General features: G+C 46.5%; 1 protein-coding gene across 3 annotated transcripts in view; it reads left to right on the top strand.

The window, feature by feature from the left end:
- The window catches only part of KCNJ6 (potassium inwardly rectifying channel subfamily J member 6), a 1,845,462-nt gene that overhangs the window by 375,915 nt on the left and 1,451,566 nt on the right, over positions 1-17,981 (top strand). For all 3 annotated transcript variants that reach the window (XR_011283450.1, XM_069636081.1, XM_069636080.1), the window contains exon 2: positions 3,407-3,458. The gene's annotated coding sequence lies outside the window, so the exon portion shown is untranslated. The remainder of the gene's footprint in view (positions 1-3,406; positions 3,459-17,981) is intronic.

Consider the following 17,981-nt stretch of genomic DNA (forward strand, 5'->3'; position numbering starts at 1 on the left):
GATCAGTACAATTCAACAGCACTTCACATTAATTGCCACAACCGAACCCGTTTCTATTCCCATCATGAATTATACCCAAGTGGACCTCTTTTCACTCTGTAAGATGCACAGACATCAGTACCATCCTGCCAATTCCTAAAGAACCCCCCTTGACCAGTATGCCCTACTCTCTACAATCATTAAAACAATTGCAAATGAGTTCCTCACAACCATAGTCACCCCCCATTGTCTTCGTCTCATTGGGAACTTTCTCCTACCAACTGGCCAAATTCTACTGCTCAGCCTTTATCTGGAGGACCTCGCCAACTAATAGCCATCATCCCTCTTCCTTTTGAACGTCCTAGAAAAGGAGTCTGCCAAAGATCGGCGCACATTCATAAACAGACATAACCCGGGACATTCATACTAACCTGGAGTCAGACTCTGCAGAATCTCAGAAACAGACAGATCATTGTGGATGGCCCCCTACCTATTGTCAGCAAAGGTGCCTCCTGGTCCACCTTGAACTCTCAGGATCCTTTGACACTGTTGATCACAAGGCTCCACTCTATATCCCCGGCTCATTCTTGCACAACTCTTTCTTACAACAAAGTTCAAAATAGGCCAAACTTTACTTTAATTTGTTGCTTATAATGCACCAACGCACCGGCAGGCCTCAGGGCGCACATAAAAACAAAGGACAAACAGACAACACATTAATTCAGATAGAGGAGACAGATGGCAAAAATGCAATCAAAAAGGCTAATCTACTCCTCATGAAAAAAGAGGGCCTTCATGGTCTTCCTGAAACAGGGCAAGAGTAGGATAGATCTAACTTAAAGAGGACGCTCATTACAGGTCTGAGCAGCCAACCAGAAACAACTGATTCCACCGTATTTCTTCAGATTGTATCATGGAACAGTAAGAATTTAAAGTTAATTCAAGCGACAAACCCTCCTGATAGGGGCCAATTTCAGGCCTTTCGTCAAATATCTGGGGTCCAATCCATTTAAACTTTTGAAGGTAAGAGTAGCAAGTTAATGGCGCATCCTTTGTGCGACTGGTAGCCAAGGTAAATTGCGCTTAGCCATGCTCACATGTTGTTGCAAACTACACCACTTTGTGTAAATGTGACACTCCTGGTCATGCTCCTGGCCCATCACAGGGTGCTTCAGGCATCTATCCTTTCCCAATTAATTTCAAACTCTGTATAGAATACATGGTGGTCCTCTTAACCAACAAGGCACTCCACATCACCCATATTCGACCCGACACGTAACCCCGCAGACATTCATTAATATAAACCCACACATTTAATTCTTGCTCATAGCCATAAACTCTGGGGGAGAAGGTCCTCTTCTTTCATCTGCCCCCAGATTCCCTGGTATCTACATCTGCCAGCATCTCTTAAAGACTCCCAATACAAAGAAAGTGGAGACAGAGTGGTCCCAGCTCTCTCTCTGTTTTCCAGATCGAGCTGGACTTCGGAGACTCCACTATCCAAGTCCTAATTTTAACACAACTGGACCTCATGCAGCCTTATGGATGTTCAAAGAGCAATGTAAACCTGCCTATGTCAAGAAACTCTGATCCCACTTAACTAGCTCTTACTGCAAGCTATCATTCCCAAAGCATGCTGTGCCACACGCAAAGCCCTGCAGACAGAGACACCCATTATGTCCAAACTATGGGAAATTGTGGAAAACGTAAACTCAGGAGACTAAATCCTGCCTAAGATCAGAAAAGCTCCCTTTCTTAATCCGCCCCGCCACCCCCACCCTCCTAGCCCCCTGTCTTTTGGTCTTTTGAACAACACATCTCTTCAAATACGGCTCGATCCCAGATCAGGAAAGAGCTCTTTGAGTATATGCTTTAGCGCAGTTAAGTGCATGCATCCTTCCCGAACCTCTGCCCTCTTCCCCCTGCATAAGCACTCATAATGTCAGAGACCTTACCAGCAGGCTCGATTGTATGCCAGGTGACCTTTATCCTCATTAGAGGCCCTCTCATTTGGCTCAGGACGACTAACTTGTATGACAGTCAACTACTCGGTAGTGGGGGCTCTAACGCGCCAATAGTACCCTAACCATCTATTATGCCACAATACCTTTTATGGTGCTGTTCACAATCCCTGTTTACCACTCTGTTAGGTCAGCTGTAGCAAATACCTCACAGAAAAAGGCAAAACGTATTGCCCATGCTCTCGTGGGTCTTAGCTGACTGCATTTACACAACCCCCAAACACGCATTTTCCTTCATTCCTTGTTGCCTTTGTAGAAGAATTAATAAGCTGTAGTTTCTCCTCTCATAATAATATTGCTCTAGAATGGAATACCTTCCTGCTTCCCCATCCCAAGCCAGCATGTGGTGCTTCCTCCACTCATTTCACACATCATGTATGTGACAGAATGATTGCAATCTTTCGCTGTGCTGTTCATAAATAAATGGGGGTTTAGTTTGATGCAAGTTCCCCACGCGTCCCATCCCCATTGCAGTCTCCACATTTCACTTGGTAAGAGCCCTATGGGTTCCTGGCAATATCTGCAAGGCTGACTGCCCTGCTCGACCCCTTGCCTTGATATGTTACGCCAGCTCCATGTTCAGCGATGTTTGGGAGAGCACCTGATCTACAGTAGATGGTGCTGTGTATATGATGTCTGACTGCTTCTTCATTTATGGAAAAAGTAAGTACTGAGCCACAGTCATACTTCCTGAAATTGATGGATGTCCTGTTAGTGTGCCTCTGCTGATCAAATACACCCAGTTACGAATTAAACCCGGGCAAACATGTTCGGGAATACACCAAATCACCCGAAATTTCAGTGTTTTGGTGTCCCACAAACAGTCAGCACTTCCCTTCAGATTCATCCAGGGAAGTATGAGGTCGCCAAGGGGTGCATTTCCAGTTCCCTGCATGGGTGGGCATGGTGCTGCCACCCACTAGAGGGCCCTATTACATGCCCCACTGCCCTACTGTGGCCTGGCAGGCCCCGCGGGTGAATGAGGCATGTTAAACTTGTTTCTATTTCCACCAGTCCTTCTCTTGAAATATAAATAGTTGAAACTACTCTTGATGTAGCGGGAGAGGCACGCGGTGCATTGGTGGGTATGGTGGTGCATTGGGTGTGGGAGGCTGGTTTGCACCTCAAAATGTGACTTGGAAATATTTGTGGGCCATGTGTGGGTCACTTTTAGGAATGTTCTCTCAGCATTATTATGTATGTTCCCACAGTAGAAGGGGGCCTCTGTTGGATGTGGGTGTGTTATGTAAAGTTGATGTGGAGGAGAATGTGCCAAGCAGTGGTAATCCGCCATTGAGTCTATAAGTAGGTTCCTAAATCATCAGTCCATGAATGAATCCATGCTCGTGTTTTGTTCTGCTTGTTCTAGCCAGCTTTGTGTTGACGATGATTTATTTTCTCCTCAGATACCCCAGGGATGGGGCCCACGCCACAGGATGCTGTTCCTTGGATATTGAGGTAATGTTGGATGCTTCCAGTCTTGATGGATGTACCATACTTTTATCCCACCTTGAGTTCCTTCCTCCAATCATCTCCCTCGTTATAGTTTACCTTCATGTTGTATCCACAAATTGATATCCATCGCTTGTTACAGTGTATGTGCAATCTCTATACACCAATGATGTGTAGAGTTATTGATCCAGTAATACAAGAAAACAAAGCGTGTCAAGAAAAAGGAAAAAAGAGTTCATTATTCTGGAAAAATTCCAATGTGTATATTGTGAAGATTCTCGGGCCCTTTTAAAATAATTTGATTGTTGGTGGAATCCGACTGTCCATTCTCTATATTTTCGGAATTATGTCCTTATCTCGAATGTGTTTAGACTGTGTTATTGTTTCCTTCATGCAGTTATTTATAGGTATGTTATTACTTTTCTAATGTCTAGGGGGAACTGTGACAAATAGACTTCCGTGGCACCAGTGGTCCAGGGATGAATATTGGTTTCTAAACCATCAATCAGCCCATCACCTCTAGTACACCAGACGGGATCTGAACAGATTGCAAACACAAGCAAATTATAAACCTCTATGTTCAATTTTGGTAACGTGGACGGAACGGCAGGCTTATCTCCAAAAAGTCGTGGATCGTTGGTTATTATTACCCAATGATAATAGGGACTGTCCAGTCAAGGTTGTATAAAAATATCTACTTTATTATTATCACAACAGACAGTTCTAGCACACTGCAAAATACAACCCACCCTGTAAAGGGATGCAGAGGACAGACAGTTTCAAGAAGGAAAAAGGATGCACTCTGGATACTGACAGGAGGGTAGTCATCATAATAATTCAAGGATACTTGGCTTCAGCACAAAGGGAGCAATGGGTCGTAAAATGTCACTAGGGGCCTTCGGGGAAGGACCAGGGGGCAGAACCACAATGTACCTTGTGCTTGTAGAAGTTCTTGGTTCTTGACAGGGTCGAGTCAGTTTCAGGGAGCTTTGCAGCTCCTGCGACAGTGTTCAAGATGGGAGATAGTTGTGGGTATCAGGGAGCAGGGAGCTCAGCAAGGAAGGCTGGACGAATGGCTGCAGGCTGGCCTACACAGCGGCTTGGGGTCAGGAATCGTTGTCTCAGTGCTGGTTTGTGGGTCTGAAGCACTGGTCGACATTAGCAACTGCGCCGTGACAACAGTCAGTGGTGCAGTCGGTTGCAGCTCGACTGGCTCAAAAATGTCCTTTAAGGCAGACGCTGGTTGATGCTTCTTGATGCACTCCTTCTAGCTTCTTCACTGGACTTGTGTCGTCCTTTAAGGCGGACGGCCCAAAGCTGAGGAGAGTGTTGCAGGCAATGGCATTGTCCTTGGTCTGGTTCAGAGACTAGCTTGCACTTCCCACCGAGGAAACTTGCTGCAGAGCCTAGCTGGGCACTATGTGTGCTGGCTGGGTACCGGTTCTGGAGCTGCTGGAGTGTCCTCTGGATTCAGTATCTCCCTCTGTTCCCTTGGAGATGGTTAGAGGAGGGATCTTGCTCCCTCTTTGGAAATCCTGGCCTTCCTTCACTGACTGAAGCTGTGAGGCAGACTGCACCATTCAGCCAGAGTCCAAATGAGTTCTTCTTGTTACTCCTTGCAAAGTCTACTCTAAAAGCCAAATGGGCCACAGTGATTGGTGTAGGTTAAGTCTACCTTATTGAACCTCTCCTGGCTCCCCACCAAAATCTCCTGTATGCATGAGGCATTAACCAGAGTGCTTTGCATCAGAAAGGTAAAGGGGTGAAAACATATAATACTAAGTCCCAGCCATCTTCCTGTTTGTTGTGTGTCAACGGGTCTCTCTGGTTAATTGATCTCTCGGTGTTTCCTGATTAAAGCAGCAGGTCTCCCTTGAAGCTGCAGCGAGACCAGACTTTCGGTTGCCGTCAAACCACATACTCATACCTTCTCAATGTTGTCACCCAGTGGGTATAACTACTGTAAACATCTGTCCCAGACATGACAGGTCACTTCCCTTGATACTGAGAGGCAGGAGCTGGCTTCAGGTTGACACAGTGCATATCAAAGATTGTCGGGGTTTTCCTGTACTTTGTTAGTCCTGCGACCAGGCACCCCATGGGAGTGTTTGAATTATCTCTGATTAGTATGAGAAGCTGCCTCCAGCTGCTAACAAAGGGCAGGGCAGATCCAGGGAGCCTTTGTTAATTAATTAGGCTGGCCATGGCAGGAGGAAGGCTTTGCCTTCTGAGATGCCATGATGTACTCTTGGCTGTCATATTACTAATAAATATGACAGGTGGGACCGCACCTGTAGGCTGTGTCCACCCAGAGTACATGGGTCTATGTGTATGCATGCTATGAGCATAGGAAAATGTGTGCAGATTAGCCCCACACATTTTCCAGCGGTTGATCTACCATCGTTCAATTTCATTGAAAATTTCAAAAATCCCAGGCGAGTGTACACTCACTGTGCGGATGTTCGAATTCCTCACAGGAACATCTTATTAACTTTCCTTTTTTTTGCATTAGAAATGGAATAAATGAAAAGTGCAATTGAATAAGCATCCTGAATTTACTAGGTTCGGATTCAGGTTTGGAAGGCAGACTCAGATTCTTGCATCTGGCAAAGGCAGAAAAATGATGGTTTGTGGAGCTTATCACTTTCTAATCCTTCACAAAATAATATAATGTGTGATGTTAATTACTTCTAATCTGGTTCTTAAAATCATTTCAATATGTTAATCATGTGTGCATTAATTAGTTGTGATTTATCTTCCCACAGTGGTCCCATAAGCGTTCTGGTGGATCCCCTACGCATGAATAGGACCTTAAGGTTAGTGGCTTGGGATCCAGTAGGTAGACATACCAATGGCATGTCTCTATTGCGCTTTGATTTACAGACCATATATTCAGCTAGTAAGGAACATATCAACAGCTATGGAGAGTTCACAGGTGCAGCTCTTTACCAAAGGCAAACGAAACTAAGACACTGGGTGAAAACAGAAAAAAATGTCCAAAGCAGCGAGAAGACAGATCTCCATGCAACACACTATTGGTTGCAAGTGTAATAAACAAATCACATTAACAATACTCTTAAAAGGAGTATGCCACCTTACCGTAGTCCCTCCTAGGGATGACCCAATAGAATGCCTTGCATGGCCCACAAATGATAGCCAGATTTGGAGTTTGAAAACAATCTTCTTGTGAGGCCCAGTGTAAGGGTGCATCCCCTTTCAGGCACTGCGACAATTGACCACCCCTCCCCCTGTCTTCGCAACACGGTTAGCAAATTGTAGAACAAACTGGACTCACTATTGCTTCCCTCTGGTATTGGTGCCCTAAGCAGTACAGCCTTGACTTGAACCTAGACTGTCGCTTTCATAACTAAACAGAATCAGCTACGATTTTGGTAAACAATAAGCAAGTCGATTTTTATTTTATTGATCATTTGTAAGGTGCTTTATGCAACAGATTTGCGTTTCAAAGCGCCAATTGCCTTCAAATGCAAGTGGTTAGATTTCAGGTCGGGGGAAGTGAGCAGCTCTTTTTAATCCTGCTTGATAAGAGTCCTGTGATACAACTAATTAAAAGGACAGCTTGTGCTTCCAGCTGCAATGCTAGGGGTCTCTTATGTGCATGCAATATCCCTACATTGAAGATCAAAGTCCCACCACCACATGAGAGTTCATGTTTTTCCACCAGCTTCTCTGCCTGTGGACCTGGACATGTGTGGCTGTTTGTTCAGGGCCATTTGCGTGTGTACCAAGGTGTCTATTCTACTCTCTACAATGCATTTGCACAGTTTCCAGACTGAACTGGTAGGAGGATCGTGGTAACGTACATCGAAGAGGCTCGGAGTGATCCCACATTGCCTCCTGCTTGGACTGGCAATTCTCCTATGTCTAAAGGCATTCAGGGCAACACGAAGAATAGTGACACCCCCACACCACCCTCCCACCCCTGGTCAGAACGATCTGCCCCACCCCAAGCCTTGTCAAGGGAACAGATCCCAAAAATGAGAGAACACTCCGCGGATCACAATAACTCATCAGCCAATCAGGTGTTCCTGGGCGGCAGACAATGCAAGTCTAGACGCCAACCACAAGACAGTCAAGAACTTCAAAATGTGAACTTTAGGTGGTATGAAAACACTTTAATAAATGCATTCAGAGTATGTCAGAAATAATCATACACCGACAGTCTCCAGCTGGCAGCAGGTTGAAAAAGCAGCCACTGGCGCAACGGAAGAAGGAATAGGCGATCTTCCAATGGTCATCAGAATTAAGGTTAAGGAAAACACGCCAATACACCCACTCAGAAAGGCTACGAAGAGTTCCCGAAAGGCCGGGTTCGTAGCACGTTTCTTATCGAGAGGGCCAGTGAAAGTTAGGTCTATTTTTTATTCTGCATACCAGGGCCGCAAAAACTATTCAGCGCTTAGCGTTCACTGCATAAAATAATTCTTCTTGGCTGATTAATTTGAAAGTGCACATTTTTGCCACGATTCCAAAATGTGCACGTTTGCGCGCAGTCAGAGCTATTCTTACGCCTGATATGAAGGCAATTTTCCAGCCCATTAAATACAGTCCAACAAGGATCACAAACTTAAGTGCAATGAGGAGCCGCCGCTTCACCACTCATGTGAAGCCTGAGGAGGCAGATGGCTTTGCCTCTTGCAGTGAGGCTCCGATCTCTCTCTCTCTAACCACAAACCCATCCACCACCCACACACTCTCAGGATCCCTGACAAAGGAGCCATGTGATCCAGAGGAAGCAGCAAAGACAGGGCCATCCCTTGGCTCTATCTGCATGACTGGAATGGCTACCCCAATGTTTCCATGTGTTATCTCGGGAGGATAGCTCAGGGGCAACACGCTCACCTTAGAAGCAAGACGATCCTGAGTAACACAGGTTCGTTCCCGGGTCCGCGCTTAGAAACCTCTGGCTATTAAGTGCGTTATAAATAACCATTACAATTTACAAAACCACTGTGGACTGCTGTTCGACTCCTGCAATCCAAGTAGGGAGGCAGGTAAGTTAGTAGGACTGGGCGGGGAAAAACGAGCAAGAGAGCTGTGATGTGCTGTTGGCAGCTTCAGTTTGGGGGCACCGTTCACTGATAGTAGGTGTGTTTTTCAGTTGGTAGCCGCCGTGTGTTGTTGGGTGAGACTAGGTGTGGTTTGTTTCGTTGTTGTGGTGTTGTGAAGTGCGTGGAACGGTGTATGATACACAATTCTGCAATGGCAAAGGGAATGAAGAAGGATAAGTTAATTAAGAAAGACACACATATCACTGACATCTGTGTGTCACAGGCATTTCAGAAGAGTGCAGAGTTGAGCCTTGGCAAGAGCTGTGTGCGCACATCCTAGCATGCCGTTCATTCTACCACTGATTCAGAAAGACAGAGAAAAGCAGAATGTAAGGGTGCGGCATTCTGGGTTTTCACCAGTAAGGATAAACAGGCAAGAAATGCAGTAAAGGGTTTGAAAAGTATATGTTCTTGGAGAAAGAAGGTGAAAAGGGGACTTATCCAGTCCCTAGGGTCCCAAAAGTGGACATGCGGAGCATGGCCTCTTAAACGTACCTTATAGCAATGCTTGGCAGTTTGACAATGTCGAGCTGAGCTTCGAGCATTTGAGCGTGCAGGTCGAATAGGGCCCAGAGGTGCTCGGTCACTTTCATCCAGGTGGCGAGTCAGCGATGAGTCGGGCTCCAGCTAGTGCTCCATGTGGTTCAGAAGCAACATCAAGCAGTGCAGATCGTAGGAATCACCAGGAGCGTTTCAACGATCAAGCGTCTATTAAGATGATGAATACTACTGGTTCCGGTTGATGAATGACCCCGTGTTTTGAGTCAAGCAGCAATGCTGGTTTGATGATGTGTCTGCTGCTGCGATTCAGTGTGCAGTGCTCTGGTGCTTGAGCTGGACAGGTGACAAGACTCTGCTGGCACGCTATGGCGTTTGAAGTTGATTAAGTGCCAAAGGCAGCACTGGTGGTTCCCATCGGCCTGGCGGTGTTGAATGGTATCACAAGGGGGTTCAACTGTAAAAACAGGGATCCTGGCTGCTCTGGCTCTCAGCATGCTGTGAAACCCACTGCAAGGCTCTTGGACATGGTGAGACCTTTCATTCTCTGTTCTCCCATCCTAGGGAGATTTTCCGCAGAATGGCAGACCTCTGTCCGCAGCAAGAGTCACCTGCATTTTGTGCTGGGAGTGGATAGGGGGCAGAGCTTGCCTCTTCTTTGGAGTACTCCTTCACCTCAATGTCTGATTGCTTTGAAAAGGTCAAACTTTCCTAAATGAGGTCCAAACGAATTCTTCCTTATGTCCAAAATTGAATATAAAAAGGAGTGGGAGACCCCAAATTTTTAGGCAATCGGAGTGGACAAAAGCCAACCTGCATTAAGGGCACCAATCCCAGCCCTTGTGAGAAGGGGTTCTTGCCCTCTTCCATCACACTTACAGTGATTTGTGCTAAAGGACACAGAGATGACAGAAAGGAAATAGATGGACAGAGAAAAACAAGATGGTTGAACCCTTCCACAAATGCGTGGAGCTCCCATTGTCTACACTAACTCTGCCCCCTTCTCAGACACATAGCACCAAAGGCCTTTTGGTAGGTATTACCCAAATTGACCGAATACAATTGACCGAATGACCTAATTGGTCGAATTTTAATGGTCCTTATTGACCTTTTGCACAATTGACCTTTTATTTTTTTTATATATATAGTGGGTTGGTTTAGTATTATAAATAATACAAGGGGTTTGGGTGGGGGGTTGCAGGGGTTTTGGATTGGGTGGTGGGTTGCGGGGGGTTTCCCCCCGCATATATGTACTAATTGACCTTTAAAATTCGGTCAATTGTGCAAAGGTCAATTGTCATTCGGACAATTGTAACTCGGTCAATTCATATACAACCTTTTGGTATACAGCACCATGGAGTGAGGCTAGTCCTTTTCTGTATGGTATGACCTTTCATTCCTGTTTCTGAGGGCAGCTCCTGTTGAGGGGCTGTCTTGCTTGAGAGAGGGGTTAGCCAACCTCTCAAAGAATTGAAAGAGAGACAACTCTCACTGGCTCCTATCCTGCTGGGTGCAGCAAGACAGCTCACCGAGGGAGAATACACATAGTCTGTTCACGCCTGGGATGGTCTCACAGGTCTAACCAAAGTATGATACCAATTTGATGTGGCTTTACTAATTAAGAGAAAAAACACCCACCATATTTTAACACAGGTGTTGCTTCTGTTTAAAGAAAATTGCTGACACTGAGATGTTGATCCCTTTATTTAAATGCAGAGATCTCTTTCTTCAAATGGAGCCACTGCTCTGAAGTGACTTAGCTGTCACTCCTGCTGTTAAACGGGCACATGTGACCTCTAAGCCTGCTTTGTGCAACTTGAGGGTAGGTGCTGCACCTCAGGATACCTATGTATCAGGGCGCAAGTGCACACTATGCTTTTGGTGTGGAGTTTGCTGAAAGAAGGGCCTGGTTAGCAAGCCACCCTTTCTGAGATAGAATAACCTGCATCATGTTTTCATTAATATAAATCCAAAAAAGCCATGGCTACTAGACACTTGCCAGATGGCAGTCCTTCAAAGACAATGAGGTTGAATACATGAACAGGGTTGGTGTTGCCAATGAACTATTGTGTCTGCCCTGAACAGCAGACTGTGTTTTACTCGTGTAAACCTGAAATTAGAGCACTGTGTCCCCACTGCTTATACGACTATGCTCCTGATGCTAACCAGAGGGGTAGGTGCTGCTCTTGCTAGCACTTGCTATGTCTGGCTTCAATAGGAGCTGAGAGTGAACACTTCTCTCAAGCACTCTCTTGTGCAACCTCTGCTCAGAAAACCTTCTGCAGACCCTTCTATTCTGGCAAACGGCCACCCGATCTCTATCACTGCCTTCTTGGGAAAACTCCTAGAGAGGTTGGATATCTTAAGAGCATCCAGAGGCACGGAAACTGCTAGTCTGAACACATGTGAACAACTGCTCGCAAGCCTTGACTTTAACTCTCCCTCTGTCCTCATTCTTCTTGACCTCTCTTCTGCTTTCGACACAGTAAACCACAACATCCTGATCTCCCATCTTTTTGACACCCTGGGGTGGGGGGGGCAGGAGGAGGCCGAGGGTAGCATGAAAGAGAGGTGTTTGTCATCCGCATAACACTGAAAGTTGGAGCTGAAAGCAGAGATCATGTGGGCCAAAGGGTCCATGTAGACGTTGAAAAACCAGGGGGATAGATTATATCCTTGGGGGACACCACAAGTAGAGAGAGTGATAACGAAGAGAAAGAACCCAAGTTCCACCTGGGAAGGACGGTCAGAGAGAAAGGACGAACGCCACTCCAGGGATGATCTGTGATGCCCAGGGTATCATGGAAACAGGAGATTAGGATGTTGTGGTTTACGGTGTCAAAAGCATAGGAGAGGTCAAGAATAATGAGGACAGATGGCGAGTTAGAGTCAAGGCTTGCGAGCAGTTCTTCACATGTGTTCAGAAGAGCAGTTTCCGTGCGTCTGGATGCTCTGAAGCTAGACTGATGGTCTTCAAGACAACCAACAGATTTTGTGTGGAGGGTAAACTGAGAGATAGCCAACTTCTCCGAGAGTTTGCCCAGGAAAGGAGTGATGGAGATCAGGCGATAGTTTGCCCAAATAGAAGGGTAAGCAGAGGGTTTATTGAGCAGAGGGTGCACAAGAGAATGCTTGAGAGAAGTGGGGAAAACTCCAATGGCTAAGGAGAGGTTGCAGAGGGCTGGCAAGGCTGAAGCTAGAGAGTCAATGTTGTCCTTGATGGTTTTGGAGGGGCAAGGGTCCAGTTTGGAAGAGGCTTTCATAGACCGGACTTGTCTAAAAATCTCCTCAGGTGTGACAGGGGAGAGGGAGGAGAGAAGAGGGGGCATAGTGGGGACAGCCCGGGAGGATAGCTGTCATGATGCCTACCTCCAAGGAGCCAGGTCCGACCCAGCAACCCCAGAGGCAGGCATCATTTCCCCGAGGGGAGTGCCAGCGGGCCCAAGCTGGGGCCCTTTGGACGCAGTCCTGGCGCCTTAGGCGCCAGGCTCATGTTGGACCTCTGTCCTGGCGCCTTAGGCGCCAGGCTCATAAAGCTAGACATGTGTTCAAGTGTTTTAATGTGCACTTACCTGATGCAGACCATGCTGCCACATCCAGGCCCTCTTGAGGCCTGAATAGGAACTACTTTACCTGTGGGACTACTTTCCACCCGGGTGTGGTCAGGGAAGGATACATACCTGATCGGAGGAAGGATACACACTTGGAACTTCTTCCAAAGCTATTTAAACCACACCCGATCAGCAACTCACGCTTCGCGTTGTTCTGCTCCTCGCAGCTGGACGCTCACTGTGTCAGCTCCTGCATCTGGACTTCAGCCACGCCTGTCAGCATCCTGGGTCACCTGCAAAGAGAGACAAGAGACCTACCAGCTAATCTGCACCACGGAGACATCACCGACGATCCTGAAAGGGAAGACATCATTTTTAAAAGCATTTCGTTACGATCGCTGCAGCGCTGCATTTCACTCACCTTTCCTGGGTTCCTCCATCTTCAGCAGCGATCATCCGGATACACAGCCACTTCCCAGAGCCTAGAGAAAAAGACAAGAATAAGAGGTGAGAGAAGGAAGGGAATAGGAAAAGCTCAGTTTCCTTCTAAGACTTACCTGTTGGGTCATTCCCATTTCATTTCGGGTCTTGCTGCTTCCAAGCAGGACCCCGGCCCCTATGGGGAAAAAAGACAAAGACATTAGATGAGCGAATGCAAAAACATTACCTGAGCGCTCATCTAGGACTTACCAGATCTTTACTGGAACTGCACGTTTCACTTCGGGTCGGCGCCATATCTCCGCATTCCGAACCCCGGCCCCTATGGGGAAAAGACATCAACATCAGCACTTTGTTGCAAGAAGTCTCCAAAGGAATCTTCATTCATCACCTGAAAAAGACAATGAACATTATTATTTAAAGCTTGAACTTTTGAACTTGCAACAGAACTTTTACAGCGCCTTACCAGTATAATCAAGCTTACCTGAACTCCCATCCAACCTCAATCCAGTGAAGTAACTGGGTTCAACGCGCCCCTGCGTCAGAAGCAGGATGGAGAGCTCGTCCTTTCAGACCCTAAGGTGAGACTTCAAGGGGAATCGTGGAAGGGTATCGTGGAGGGTTGGAAGAGAGTGGGAGGCTTGAGCATAACTCAGTCAGTAGGTAATACTCCCTTTTCATGCACAGGGGAATATTCCTGCGAGCCGGAGAAGCCAGAGTAGAGGGCCCTTCCTGTCCATCTTCAGAGTCCTGCGCTTCACCATTGAAGAAGCATCAGCACTCGAAGCCAGACCTGCGCCTCCGTGGGAATCAGGTGAGCGTTACAGAACGCGAAGCCTACCCACAATTTCCCACCCGGGCGCTATGGAGACTTCCGAGACTGACCAGCTGGCCCAGCTTTTGGGGGAATTACGGGCAGAGGTGCACTCAGCCCGCCAGGAGACTAACGCTCTCAAAAGAGAACTGATCTTATCTAAGGAAAGAACTGATGACCTAGCCAAAAGGTTATTACAGGCCCAGGCAGGGCACACTCCTTTACCTAATTCCGGAGACATTGCCACATCAATGGGTTTGAGTAACCCGGTACAAATGAATCTACCTGGACACATGCCTTTGGCCCCGCCTGAACGTTTTGCGGGGGATCCCAAGAAATATGCCGTCTTTATGAACCAATGTCGTTTACACTTTCTATGCAGACCCGGAGCCTTCCCTAACGACCAGATCAAGGTAGCCTTTATACTATCTTACCTCAGTGGCAGTGCTGCCGATTGGTCTATTCCATTGGTAAATCAGGATGATCCCATTCTCCAGAATTTTCAGGGCTTCCAGGCCAGCATGGAAAGATTGTTCGCTCGACACTCTCAAGGACAGCCCCTTGATAACGAACTGCTATCATTACGACAAGGTAATCAGGATCTTCTGTCCTACATAGCCACCTTTAACAGACTGGTTGTGGAAACTGGATGGCCAGAAAGCAAAAGGATCACATTGTTTCATCGAGGCCTGCGTGGAGAGCTTAAGGATGTTCTAGCTCAGATAGTAAACCCACCCCAGGTCTGCGCAGACTACATTGACTTGGTGGTTCAACTTGATCACAGACTTCAAAATAGAAAAGCAGATCGGTTCAAGTATGAAAACCGAGCACCGATCAAAACCCACGCTACCTCCAAGAGTACCGACGTATCTGAACCTATGCAAATCGGTGGTGTTAAAGGACCATTAACGCAGAAAGAACGAGAGAGAAGGCAGCAAATGCAACTTTGTCTTTATTGCGGGACTTCCGGTCACTTTCTTCGAAATTGTCCAGTTAAACCACTTAAGAAGGTGGTTGGAGCTACTGATAACGAATTAGTGACACCTGATTCGGGAAACGACCTAGCCCGGCAAGCGTAGGGGTCCGCTTGCCGAGCTTGAAAACTAAATCTTTGACCTCGCATTTCATCATGCCAATGGTGCTCGTGGACCCAAAACAGCCTCAGCAGTTGCATGCTATAAAAGCATACACCGACAGTGGAGCTATTGGAAATTACATAGACCGTGAATTGGCTTCCAGGATTAAGCTTCCTCTCCACCCGAAAGTAACCCAAGATGTCATTACTACAGTAGATGGAACCGAAATAGCCTCAGGGCCTGTAACGCATTCCACTGTTGAAGTGACACTGGTGGGTCAGGATGGACATCGGGAAGCAATCGGGTTTGATGTGATCAAGGCCCCACAATTTCAAGTAATTCTTGGAATTCCTTGGTTAGAAACACATAATCCCAGAATTGACTGGCGAGCAAAGAAGATAAGTTTTCCTGATTGTGAACCAACTTGTTATCCAAGAAATCCAGCTATGGGTCTAGCCACAGCAACTTCCACCCCTGTACAGCTACCGTCAGAATACCAAGAATTCCAAGACGTTTTTCAGAAAGAACAGGCTAACACGTTACCTCCCCATCGGTCTTATGATTGCCAGATCGATCTGGTACCCAATGCTCAACTACCTTGTAGTAGGATTTATGCTCTTACGGAACCTGAGAACCTGCATTTGCGTCAGTATTTAGATCAGTACCTAGCCAATGGTTTTATTCGCCCGTCCAAGTCTCCTGTATCTTCAGGTCTGTTCTTCGTGCCAAAAAAAGAAGGCGACCTTAGAACGTGTATAGACTATCGCGCCCTAAATCAAATAACGATTAAGAATGGTTATCCTCTGCCCTTGATCCCTGAGCTTATCGACCAGGTGAAAGACGCTTGTGTGTACACCAAGTTAGATCTCCGAGGAGCTTATCACCTGGTGCGCATAAAAGAAGGCGACGAATGGAAGACTGCATTCCGCACCAAATTTGGGCTCTTCGAATATCAGGTGATGCCCTTCGGTTTGTGCAATGCACCTGCTGCCTTTCAGTACTTTATGAATGATGTTCTTCGGGAACTTATCGATGACTGCGTCATTGTTTACATTGACGACATCCTGGTGTACTCTTCTTCAGAATCTGATCACAGAAAACATGTTAGGGCAGTTCTTGAGAAACTGCGCCAGCACAGACTATTTGCAAAACTCGAAAAATGCGTTTTTCATACCACAGAAGTTGAGTTTCTCGGATTCATCCTGACACTGCAAGGAGTCCGAATGGACTCGCGAAAGGTGGACGCCATCCTCAAATGGCCATCTCCAAGCTCAGTGAAGGGAGTTCAGAGCATGCTCGGCTTTGCCAATTTCTATCGAAGATTCATCCCGGAATTTTCCCGAACAGTCCAACCCATCACCGCTCTTCTAAAGAAAAACAAACGCTTCGAATGGACTCTTGAGGCCGAACAAGCCTTCCAGGACCTGAAAACCAAATTCACCTCTGCACCTGTATTGAAGCACCCGCACCCAGATCTCCCGTACATAGTGGAAACCGATGCTTCCAGTTCGGCCATGGGAGCTGTCCTGTCGCAAAGAGACCCAAAAACTAACCAACTACACCCAGTGGCCTTTTGGTCCAGAAAATGTTCTCCTCCTGAAATCAACTACGCAATTACCGATAAAGAGTTACTGGCCATCAAATCTGCTTTCAAGGCTTGGCGTCACTACCTTCTCGGGGCAAGACACACCATCACCGTAATTACGGACCACAGAAACTTACAGTATTTAAAGACGGCCAAAGCTCAATCTTCACGACAACTCCGATGGGCTCTATTCTTTGCGGAATTTGATTTTGTAATTACCTATCGCCCTGGCTGCAAGAATGGAAAAGCAGACGCCTTATCCCGGATTGGCATGGAAGAACCTAATTCGAGCTTAGAACCTGTGCCCATCATACCCGAGCAAAGAATCTTAGGCTTAACTTCATTGCAATCTATTGAGGATATCCAAACGCAAGTAAAACAACTTCTAGACTCTTCAACCTTACTGGAATGGAGTCAAAAGGGTCCTCATTACACCGTTAAGGATGACTTACCCTACTTCCAGGAGCGGTTGTTTCTGCCAAGTAAAGAATTGCAAGAACTTGTTATTGCCCATCATCATGAATCTTTAATGGAAGGACACCCTGGTATCGCTAAAACGGAGGAAAAAATCAAACGCCACTTCTGGTGGCCTTCTTGGAGAAAAGACATAAAGTCTTTTGTACTGTCTTGTGGAATTTGCGCCCAAAACAAGGCTCAAAAGAAAAGGCCAGCCGGCCTACTTCAACCCTTGGATATTCCACCGGCACCATGGCACACCCTGTCAATGGACTTTATAACAGATCTGCCTCCTTGTGCTGGTTACAACACAATCCTTGTAATTGTGGACCTATTCTCCAAAATGGCCCACTTTATCCCTTTAAAGGGTTTGCCTTCAGCTTCCACCTTGGCCAAGGAATTCCTGGAGAATATAGTTCGCATACATGGTTTCCCTTCCATTTTAGTCTCGGATCGTGGAAGTCAATTTATCTCACATTTTTGGAAGAAGTGTTGCCAACTAGCACAAATAGATGTGCGGTTATCCACCAGCCACCACCCCCAGACCGACGGACAAACCGAGAGAACCAATCAGACTCTCGAGCAATATCTTCGGTGCATGTTACACCAATCCGAGTTAAATTGGAAAGACATCCTTTGGATCGCAGAATATGCATACAACAATTCAATGCATTCTGGAACCGGACAAACTCCCGTTTATACTTTGTATTTTCACCATCTTTGGACCTCTGATCTAGATCCACCTCTGACCCTGGAAATGCCCGCAGTAAATCATCTGCATTCCACAATAACCCGAGCCTTCAAAGAAGCTGCAACTCATTTACAGCAAGCCAAGAAAAAGTATAAAGAAAATGCTGATTTGCACCGAAGTAAAACTCCTCCTTACCAAGTAGGAGACCAGGTATGGCTAGCAACTAAACATTTACCCCTCAAGGGCCCGCAAACCTTCAATCCCAGATTCATAGGACCTTATCCCATCAAAGCTATAATCAACCCAGTGGCCTTTAAACTGGATCTACCGTCCAACATGCGTATTCAT

Source organism: Ambystoma mexicanum, chromosome 7p (assembly GCF_040938575.1).
Source record: "Ambystoma mexicanum isolate Mex_15411 chromosome 7p, UKY_AmexF1_1, whole genome shotgun sequence".
Taxonomy (NCBI): Eukaryota; Metazoa; Chordata; class Amphibia; order Caudata; family Ambystomatidae; genus Ambystoma; species Ambystoma mexicanum.